Raw genomic sequence first — 10,252 nt, 5'->3', positions numbered from 1 at the left:
GGGAGGGTCCTGCCAAGCAGATCTGAACCAAGGGCTGCAGGCCCAGGCATTTTCCATATGTGAATGTACACCATGAGAGCAGAGAACTTTACTGACCCACACTGCTGTGATTCCAGCATTTTTGCCTAGAACAGGTGCTGGGACCTCTGGCCCATCTACGGTGGCTACTTTCAAAAGTGGCATGGCTTTGGATGGGAACCATTCCACAGACATCTAGGATGTCACAAAGCTTAGATTAATTAAATAAGCATTACTCTAGCAGCTGTTTTAAATAGCTGCACATTAGACTGACTTCCAGTGCCTCCGTTTTTAATAGATGAATGTCATGTGAAGGTTTCACATTATCATTTGGATGAAATACAGATTTTTGAAGATAGAAAGACATCCAGTATTTTTTGTATTTCCAGGAATGACATATTAATGTGTTCTCTGTTCCTCTGCAAAAGGCACAAAGCTGTTTCACCAGTATCAAACACAAGAATGGCTCAGAACTCTTAATTAAAGAAAGTCCAGGATGACAGGCAACAAGGTCTGTTCTCATGTGCTTTGTATGCAGGCAAGGAAGTCTCCGAGTTCATGAATGCTTCATTTATACTGCACTTTAACTTATCTGTTTCTTGAGTGCTCCCAGTCTTTTAAAAATGTTGTATAAATTTGCACTGGATACCCCTCACCTAAACTGATTATCAGTATCAGATCCAAAAATAATTTAATTCCTCTAAACACTACCTGTTGCTTCCTGTTCCACTGTACAATAGTTTATTGTCTGGCTCTGTTGTGCCACATTTTGTCCTGTCAACTGAAGCCACAGACGGGCTGAAAGGAGAGATGAAAGTGTTCTGCAGTTCTTTACAAACCATAACCCAAAACCCAGGGAATGCACTTTACATCAGATGCCCCCTAGCCATGCAGGTAATGACTGCTTTACCTTCATCTTTGTACTGATATCTGGGAGTTGTCTGGGATTCAGAAAGTATGTATGGTGCATGGGGGTGAGGGGGGCAGAGGGTGCTCATTAGATAAAAGCTGCATTTTCCTGACTTGTCAAAAAGTGCACTGTAAAAGAACTCACTTTGGTTTACAAGCAAATCACAAGAATTTGCTTTTTCTGTTGTTATAGTTGCAGAAAAGTTGAATGTTTAGTATAGCCCAGTATTTTTCACTAAACAATCCTGCAGGAGCAGAAAGAGGAAGAAAACTGACCCATTTCTATCATCTCATGGACAAGCCTTTCTGCTCTGACCCTTTGTCCCCCTTTGGAGGTGGAGGATGTCTGGTATTTCTGCTTTGAGAAAGGCACTCTCACCCTCACGGCTCTCCCTGAGGTGCTGCTGGGGGGGACAGGCTGGTGTCCCTCAGGACACCCAGTGTCAGGAGAGGTGACTCTGCCCTGCTGCAACCCAGCTGCTGGGGAATCACCCCCAGCCACCCTGCTGCTCCCTTCTCCCTGGGGAAACCACACTTCCCCCATCCCTGAGACAGAAGTAACTCAGATGTAACTCAGGTATAAAATCCTTTACTCAGTCGTGGTTTCTCCCTCAACCACATCTTCTTTATTGCCCCAGTATTTTCTTTGGACTTTCTCCTTTCTAACATTTCTCTGAGTCAGTTTTCAGCTTATTTTGAAAGACAAATCCTTAGAACACAAAAATAAAAAAATATGGAACAGGAGAGAGAAGGGGAGAGAGAGGGTGACAGAGAAGGGGAGGAGGAAATGGAAAGTGGGAAGGGAAGGGAAGGGAAGGGAAGGGAAGGGAAGGGAAGGGAAGGGAAGGGAAGGGAAGGGAAGGGAAGGGAAGGGAAGGGAAGGGAAGGGAAGGGAAGGGAAGGGAAGGGAAGGGAAGGGAAGGGAAGGGAAGGGAAGGGAAGGGAAGGGAAGGGAAGGGAAGGGAAGGGAAGGGAATGGGAAAACAAAAAAAACTGAAATCCACCTCCACAAACCAAATCAAACCAAACCAAAAACTAGAAAAAACCCAAACAATAAAAAAGAGAGCAGAGCTTTGTAGGATGCCTGTCTGGCATATAGAAAAAAAAAAGCAAAAAAAAAGCAGCCATGCAGTACCAGCAGGAACAGACTCATCAGCTCTCCCCCCAGAATAGACCCTGAACAGCAGGAGGCAATTCCTTGCTCTGGTTCAGGCTGCCCTCAAAGCCCACCTGCTGTGGGCCACCAACCCAATACCCACAGCATGTCCTCACTGCCCAAGTCCCCAGAAGAGTGGGCCTTGTTGCTTCAAGGACTGTCTACCTGCCTGGTTTGGCTCCTGAGGAGGCAAACATTTACATTCCAGCTGAGAACCCGACCAAGAGTGTCCTGATAGCAGCTCCTTCTATTAGGTTCTGCCTGGGCTCTGTCTGGACTGGTTGTGCTGGTAGCAGCAGTCCTGTAAAACCTCCATGGTAAGGAGAAGGTGCAATTAGATTGGAGCACTATACTCACATCAGTCCTGGATATAAGAAAGCTGCTTCCTCTTGTGAAGCAAGCTTGTGTTTATCCACTTTTTTTAAAGAGCAGATTATAAAAGCAAGATAGGATTTGAGAGTTGAGCCACACTCTTAGTGCACACAGAGAGAGGGGGAGAAAATTCTCATCTTTCAAAATCCTTGAAAGGAGTCAAAGGAATATATGCTTCCAGAGTTGTCTTTCTCACTGAAACAGTTTTACATGTTCATCAGTGATTCTGCAAAAGGGACCATATTTCTAGCACCAAAAATCCTCTCCTTGGTATATACATCTAGGATTTTCTTCTAGCATGTCTCAGAATTGTTCTGCTTGTATCCTGGAATTTTCTTTCACTTCTTATGCCTGGTTTCTGCTGTCCCTTTTAGATATTCCTTCTCTCAGACTCACAAAACACATTAGAGAGCACACAGCCAAATATAGAATCCTCTGCACCTTTTCCTCTGAAGCAGCCACGCTTTAGGAAAAAACTTCAAAAAACCCTATATCTTTTGAGGAAGGACCACAGCAGCTCTGCAAGGCCTGTGTTTAAGGACCAGGAGGTGAAGCAGGTAACAAACAAGGGATGACAAGATGGTGAGAAGGCCTAGAACAGAGGTTTCATTGGCCAATATTCAGCAGTTGAGTCTCTGTTTGATGCTTGAGGGCAGAGAGTCAGGGGCTGGCTGTGAAGGAAAGAAGGCATCAGGTAGAAAGAGGCTGGAGAGGCAGGCTGGTGTGCTGGGGACCAGGAACTGGAAAAGTGAGCTCTTTGTGGGCACAGGGATGGGCTCTACCCTGGTGTCACCACTCTGTTGTCCCTTGTCACTGCTGAAATGCCCTATCAAAACTAATAGACCAAAATATGGCAGACAAAAACACATTTAAGCTTCATTTATTTTTTAGGCCCACTTTTCTGCAGAGGACAAAACACCCTTAAAGTGTCATATTGACCCAAAAGATTTAATAAAATGTTTGGGTCTTGTTGGAATCGTTGTGAATTAACATCCTTATGCCGACGTGTTCCCAACTCAATGCTAGCATTGGGGTGCCCTAGCAGGCACCCACTGTGTCCCATTCCCCACAGCAGCCACACTCTGGCAATGACAGCATGCAGTGACATTTGCCATCCAGGGTAAGAGTCCATCCATTGCTACCAGAGGCACCCCCGTGGTCACTGACCTCTGCTTCCAGTGAGGCTCCTGGACCTGAGCTTCAGCACAGGCTGGAAGAGGTGAAAGGTCCCTCCCTGGCCACCACAGTGGATTGGGATGTCAGTCTGCTCACAGAGGTGCCCCAGGCATGGGAACAGGTAAGGGATGAGCTGAGGGCCTTGCTTGGGGCTTCCTTCAGAGGTGTCACTGCTGTGCAGCCTTCTGCCAACAGGACATGGAAGTGATTTGGGGCCTGGGGCCAGGGCACTGGGCTTGGCTTGGGAAACCAGGGCCTGGCAGAGGCTTGGGAAAGGACTTTTCTTTCTGGCATCTACCAAGCCCTGAGGCACCTAAAACTCAGCTCTGGCTTGTTGAAGAGCGCCTCACGTCCATTTGGCAGCCTACAAGAGCTTGGCATTTCTCCTAGGCTGGATGTTGTTCCAGCCATGTGTCCCAGGGGCCTGAGCCACTGCTGTCTGCACCTGTTGTGCTCTGCTGGAGCTTGCCAGGGGAGGGCTGCAGTCGGGCTCTGATAACCAGTTAATTATTGTATGTCAAATAGTCATTCCAGGAACTGTAACAATAGATGTCAGAGCAAAAATGAGACCCTCAAAGTCCCTCTCTGGGCAGATGATTGAGGCTGAGAGCATTCTTGCTTGCTCTCTCCCTGTGGTCCAAATGATCTTTCACAACTCCTTGCCAAGTGAAGCTGTTCCAGCAAGAGGGGTTGATATTGTTTCTCTCTCCTCTCTGGTGTGGTATGAGCCCTTGCAGGCAGCTGAGCCAGCAAGGTTTGGGGAGATATTATTTTCAATCTATCTGTTGACCACCTTCACTACAAGCACCTTCTCAGGCTTTTTTCCCTGAGTGAAAAGCTGGCTTTTTCTCAAGTTTTGAAACAAAGCACACATTTAGGAAATACAGGGAAATTAATTATGCTTAAGGAAATACCTCACAGACAGGTTTTCCTTATTGGCCTTTCAGCAGCCCTCAGCACAGGAAAGGCTGCTGGTAAGGTGCATGGGACATAGTGTCTATGTGGGAAGAAGAATGGAGTTTAAAAAATTGCTGATCTAATTTTAAAATACTATACAAGAAAAAGAATTTGAGAAAAACAGACACCTAAGTGATTGTTTCTCCAGTAGAGGCTTGCTTCTACTCCAGCCAGAAAGGATGCTCACTTCATCTTGTATCTTAACTTACAGAAGCACTAACAATGGTAAATTATTTAAAAAAATACACAACTGGAATGCATTTTTGGACTCACCCATAAGAAATCCAGTGGAGATCTTAGTGCTTCAAAATTAAAGTTCACAAAGTGAAAATCACTGTAATTTAAAAATACCATTTTCACATTCTACCCTTGTTCACAGAACAGGCAGAGGAGGGAAAAGCTGCCTGGGGCAGGGAGGGGGTCCAGCCAGCCCTATGCTGATAATGTCTGGACCACCATGTGCCAGGGCTGTAGCTCTGCCTTGGCTGTGTTTGTGTTACTAGAACAGATGCAACCTGATTGTTCAGGGGTGGTTCAGCCCAGGACAAAAAGACACCTGGGGTAAGAAGCCACAGATTTCCATTTGAGCATGTCTCTCTGCAAGGAGCCAGTGTCCCTGAATTGGTGGCACTGATCTGCACTGGATGTGCAGAGACTTAGGCCTTCAGGGGATCAGGGCATTCCAAAACCACCGGGACACCAAACTGGTCATGAAGGATGTCCCACCTCTTTGACCACATCCAGGATGTAATGTGTAATTAGGAAACTCTGCATCTTGGTATTAATTTCTGGATGATTTCTTGCAACTATTTCTCCTCTGAGTATCAAACTCTAAGCAAGTGCATAACCAAAACAACTGAAACAGCAGAAAAGACTGATCTCAAGATATGCTTTGTTCATCTACAAAGAAAAGGTGAGTGCTTGTTTCAATTGTGTCAGATAATCATAGACTAGTTTGGGGTGGAAGGAACCTGTAAGATCATCTTGTCCAACCCCTCTGCAATAAACAGGGACATCTTCAACTAGATCAGGTTGCTCAGAGCCACCATCCAATCTGGCCTTGAATGTTTCCAGGGATGGGTCATCTACTGCCTCTTGAGGCAACCTGCAACAGTGTTTAACCAGCCCCATTGTAAAAAAACCCAAACTTCTTCCTTAGATCTAATCTAAATCAACCTTCTTTTGGTTTCAAACCATTACGTCTTGTCCTATCAAAACAGAATATTTCAAAATAACCTAACAAGTACTCAGTATATATTTAATTGTAATGATGACTTTGTAATATTAGACATCCTTGCAAGATGAGTTTATAGTACAGACTGAATGCATTACAGTGCAGGTGTCCATTAATTTGCTGTTACAGCACAGACCAACCACACAAAGAGAGCTGGCCAAAGCTCATGAGGTTGTGTAAAGTCTGGAGCTGACCTGGGTGGCAGCAGCTCTCTGGCCACAGAGAGAAACAGACAACTTTTCCAGGAATCACCTGAGAAAGTCTGTGAGATCAGAGAAAAGAATGAGAAACAATTCTTATCTTAATTTGCTGCACCTATTGAGAATATGTGGCACATGTTATGGAGATTTGTTTACCAAAGGGTGGTTGCTTAATTGGCCAATGGTGATGGTGTTTTAATCAGGGGGCCAATTAGGTCTACATGTAGTGAACTAGGATATAAAAAAGCAATAGGTTTCTTAATAAAGATAGAGATTGATCAGCCTTTTGAATCATGGCGTCATTGCTAATAATTACCAAGTTGGGGTGGGGCTCTTGCAAGGACAGATCTGTCCTTGAACTGCTCTGGGAAAGGTGGATCTTGACAGAAACTCCATGTGCTGGATGTCTCAGGACAAAAAGTCAGGAGGGGTTTGGAGAGCACAGTGGAAGGGTTACATGGGACACCTTGACTGTAGTGTGATGTGCAGGCACTGGCAGGCAGCCAAGGAGAGGTTTGTGTCATGGAGCGAGGAATGAGCAAGCATCACTCTCAGCTGGTTGAGAAGAGGAATCCATTAATAGAATTCCTTCTGCTTTGGATGAATGGAGCAAGGGAGGTTTTCTGGGCTCACGTGTCTATGTTTTATTTCAGTGCTGCTTCAAATCAACCAAGATCCTCAGAATCCTCTCTGGAGTATGAAAAAGAACTTCCTGTCACTGGTTGTTTTCTCATTAAACAAGGAATTAAGAAAAGGTGAGGCAAAGGAAACAAGACATACTTTGGGCACTTATGCTTCGTGGTAATTCTGGGCTGTGTTTCTGTCTTCTTACTGCTTACTTCAAGACTTTTATATGTGCCAGCCAAAAAGGGTGAAAACATGGTTGGCTTCCCTCAAAGGTTACTCTTGAGTGGGGGATTTTCTTTGGAATATTGTGTTAGTGGCAGTGGAAGAAGCAGTGGAGCATGATCGGGTTGGGATTGTTGACCTGAAGGAATGTGTGTTAGTGCAGTGACACATTGCTTCCAAGGAATAGGAACAAACCAGCAAGAAAGCCAGAAAAATGCTTCATTTCATAACTGGCCTGTGAGAGTTCTCCTCACATCTGATAGTACTGCTATATGTGCCAAATACCTAACAAACACAGAAAAAGAAGAAAGTAAACCAAATTTTACTGAAATATAAGAATGTTAAAATTCAGGGTCACACCAGCAACAATATGGGAGATTGGCAGGAGTGGTTTTGAAAGACTCTGCCATGTCTACTGTTTTTGATTCTGCAGAAGAACTGAAACCACTGATTTTATGAAAAGAGCATGGAGACCAGCAGCCCAGGCACTGGAGAGGAAATTGTCCCCTGGGTAATATGGTGCCATGGAAGTACAATCTGATGGCCAAAGTCACCAGATGGTGCTATTGTGCACACTATTTTTGTGCGTGTGTGACCATCATCTGTGCTTTGAAGGGACCTTGAGGGGTTTCTCTGTAGGATGAGGGCTCTGGGGTGGTTTGCTCTCTGCCTTCCTCCCTCCTAGTCCAATGCAGACCTTGGGGCTGAGCACTTCTAGGCTGATCACTGCCTCATTGGCCCCAACTCCCAAATGGGGCTGCCTCCATGCCATTTCACCCTTCACTGTTTGAGGAGAAAGAATAAATGAAACTCCCTATGCACAGAAAACTCCTCATTCTGAGTCTTTGATTTCTTCCCCATGGGAAATCCAATCTCCACTCAAGAGGATGTAAAAAAAAAAAAGCTGGGACTTCCATCATGCCCAAGGAGGCAAGGAGCATATTTTGCTTGCTGATCAACAAAAGTGCCTTCTGAAATATCCCAAAGCAAAATTACCCTGCAGACAGGCACAAAATCCCCATCCTTTAGGCTACAAGCCCACAGAACTGAAGGGCACTGCTCTGTGCTCCAGGAAAGTGCTTCTTTCTGGAAGGGCTCTGCTTTGAACCCTGTAGATTAACTCCCAAAAGCAGGATCATGGTCAGAGAAGCGCTCTGTGGCACTGAAGCATGATGAGCAGAATGTATCCCAGGTTCAGAAACGTCTCAGTTCCTGTCACCACCAGAATAATAAATGCAAATAAATGTAGATATTACATATCTACATAATATTAGCTATTTAACAGTAATAATTTATATGCATACATGCATATATTAATAAAATGCATATTTATATATAAATAATATATTAAATTACAATATGTAATATGCTATGTACCTTTATAATAGACCCTAATCCCTGTAAAACACCTCCATACCATTATCTCTGTGGGACCCTTTCCCCAGAGGGGGCACACTGCATGTGCAGTTGTGCTTGGGGGCAGATGTGGGAATCACCTACTTTGTCTCTTCCTGCCTAGAGTCTTGGACTGCACTACCACTGTCTCTGTGGTGCTGATAACCAAAGCAGGTAACTGCACAGGAGCAGGACATGGACCTAGCTCCAGATGATCCTTTGCAGAGTTGTGTGTTTGAGTACTCATTACATGCTACAGGACAAATGCAAGGCAGGGAATTGTGTGGAGCTGGCCAAGCTAAGACCTGATTTCTGCATCTTGCAGTGGTAGGGGTGCAGACTGAGGTAAGGGATGTGGACTCTATCTACAGAAGGTTGGAATATGCATATTAAACTGGGCATGTACAAGTCACTGTGGGGACAGATGTAGTCCCACTACTCCTTATGGAAAATGTAGGGGGGAATAAAGATTTGTGTTGGTACTCCAACCTTGGCTGCTGTGGGGGTCTGAAAAGGAAGATCAGTCCAGAAAACACCACTGCTACCATCAGGGGTCTGGGTAAGGCACAAGATCGTGTGATGGCCCTGGTGAGTCCTCACCTGGAGTGCTGTGTTCAGCTCTGGCCCCCTCAGTTCAGGAAGGACATTGAGGGGCTGGAGCATGTCCAGAGAAGGGCAACAGAGCTGGTGAAGGGTCTGGAGCACAAGTCCTATGAGGAGAGGCTGAGGGACATGGGGTGATTTAGCCTGGGAAAAAAGGAAATTCAGGGGTGACCTTATCACTCTCTACAAGTACAAGAAATAAGGTTGTGGTGAGGAGGGGATCAGCCTCTTCTCCCTGCTAAAAAGGGACAGGATTAGAGGAAATGCCATCAGTTGCAGCAGAGGAGGTTTAGACTGGATGTTAGGAAAAAGCATTGGAACACACTGCCCATGGAAGTGATGTAGTCACCATCCCCAGAAGTGCTCAAAACACATGAGAATATGGCACTTGAGATGTGGTGTAATGATGAACATGGTGGTGGTTAACAATTGGGCTAGATCACCTTTAAAGGTCTTTCCCTGCTATGATTCTATGATTCTGTGATTCTATGTTCAAAGTTATGCATTATCATTATTTTGTTTTATGCCCATTCTTTAAGTTACTTAGTGACTCTGTTTTTTCCTAACAACTGTTCTCTAATTCTTTTTAAAAAAGCATAAGCAGTTTCCTAATGGTATTTATACAAAAAGTGTGACCCTGAGATCCTGAGTAACATGGGAAAGGTATAAATGGGGATTTTAAGACTGCCACTGCAAGATACATCAGGAGTGTGGCTGAGAGGACTAAACTCACTTTGGTGACTCACTTCAGGTGACTGAAGTCCTGCTGCTGCTTGTGTCCACCAGGATGAGGATCTGTCTGCGCTCAGCATCTGGAGCAGGGATGAAAGCTGCTGCCTGCTCTCTACACCCAGACCAGGACCAGGACCTGCTCTAGCAGGTGGTAGTAGGGGGTTTGTAAGATGCCCACACCACTGGTCTGTCCCCAGCACTGCCCAGGGCCACAAGAGGAGCCTGCTGTCTCTGCTGCTTGAACAGCAGCACTCCCTCCAGTGGCTACCACGACCAAGGGAGTCCATCCCAAACATGGGAGATAAAAACCTTTTGTCCCAGAGCACCCCACTGCTGGCTGAGTTCTGTTCCTCGGTGATTAAAACCACGGGGACATCTTTTTTACTCAGAAACAGAGGGAGGGGAGCAGCCCCCTCTGAGAGGGTGCCTTTTGCCTTGCTTGCACCAGACCAAGCTCCCCAGCTGCAGAGATCCAGCAGCCAGGCTGCCCATGGGGAGAAGCAGGGCTGGCCTGCAAGAGCCCCCGGGCAGGGACAGGGCTGGGGCCGGGCTTGGGCGCTCCCCTGGGCGAGCACAGCTGCCGGGAGGGGATGAAGCAGCATCCGAATGCTTTTAGCAACAGACACAGGACTTGAATCAATAATACAAGAA

The 10,252-nt window shown here is 45.7% G+C and overlaps 1 long non-coding RNA gene across 2 annotated transcripts; it reads left to right on the top strand.

Annotated features, from left to right (window-relative positions):
* The first annotated feature begins 3,427 nt into the window (after positions 1 to 3,427).
* On the top strand, positions 3,428 to 9,951 carry LOC135289766 (uncharacterized). Of its 2 annotated transcripts, none has more exons than XR_010352489.1 (3): positions 3,428 to 3,752; positions 6,676 to 6,777; positions 9,621 to 9,951. It is a non-coding gene; the product is annotated as an uncharacterized LOC135289766 (long non-coding RNA). The 2 variants fall into 2 exon arrangements; XR_010352488.1 differs by lacking the exon at positions 9,621 to 9,951 and adding an exon at positions 7,305 to 8,111.
* Positions 9,952 to 10,252: the final 301 nt, after the last annotated feature.

This window comes from Passer domesticus, chromosome 1, assembly GCF_036417665.1.
Source record: "Passer domesticus isolate bPasDom1 chromosome 1, bPasDom1.hap1, whole genome shotgun sequence".
NCBI classification, from domain to species: Eukaryota; Metazoa; Chordata; class Aves; order Passeriformes; family Passeridae; genus Passer; species Passer domesticus.
Note: the sequence above shows the minus strand (reverse complement) of the source record. Positions and strands in the feature narration are given on the sequence as shown.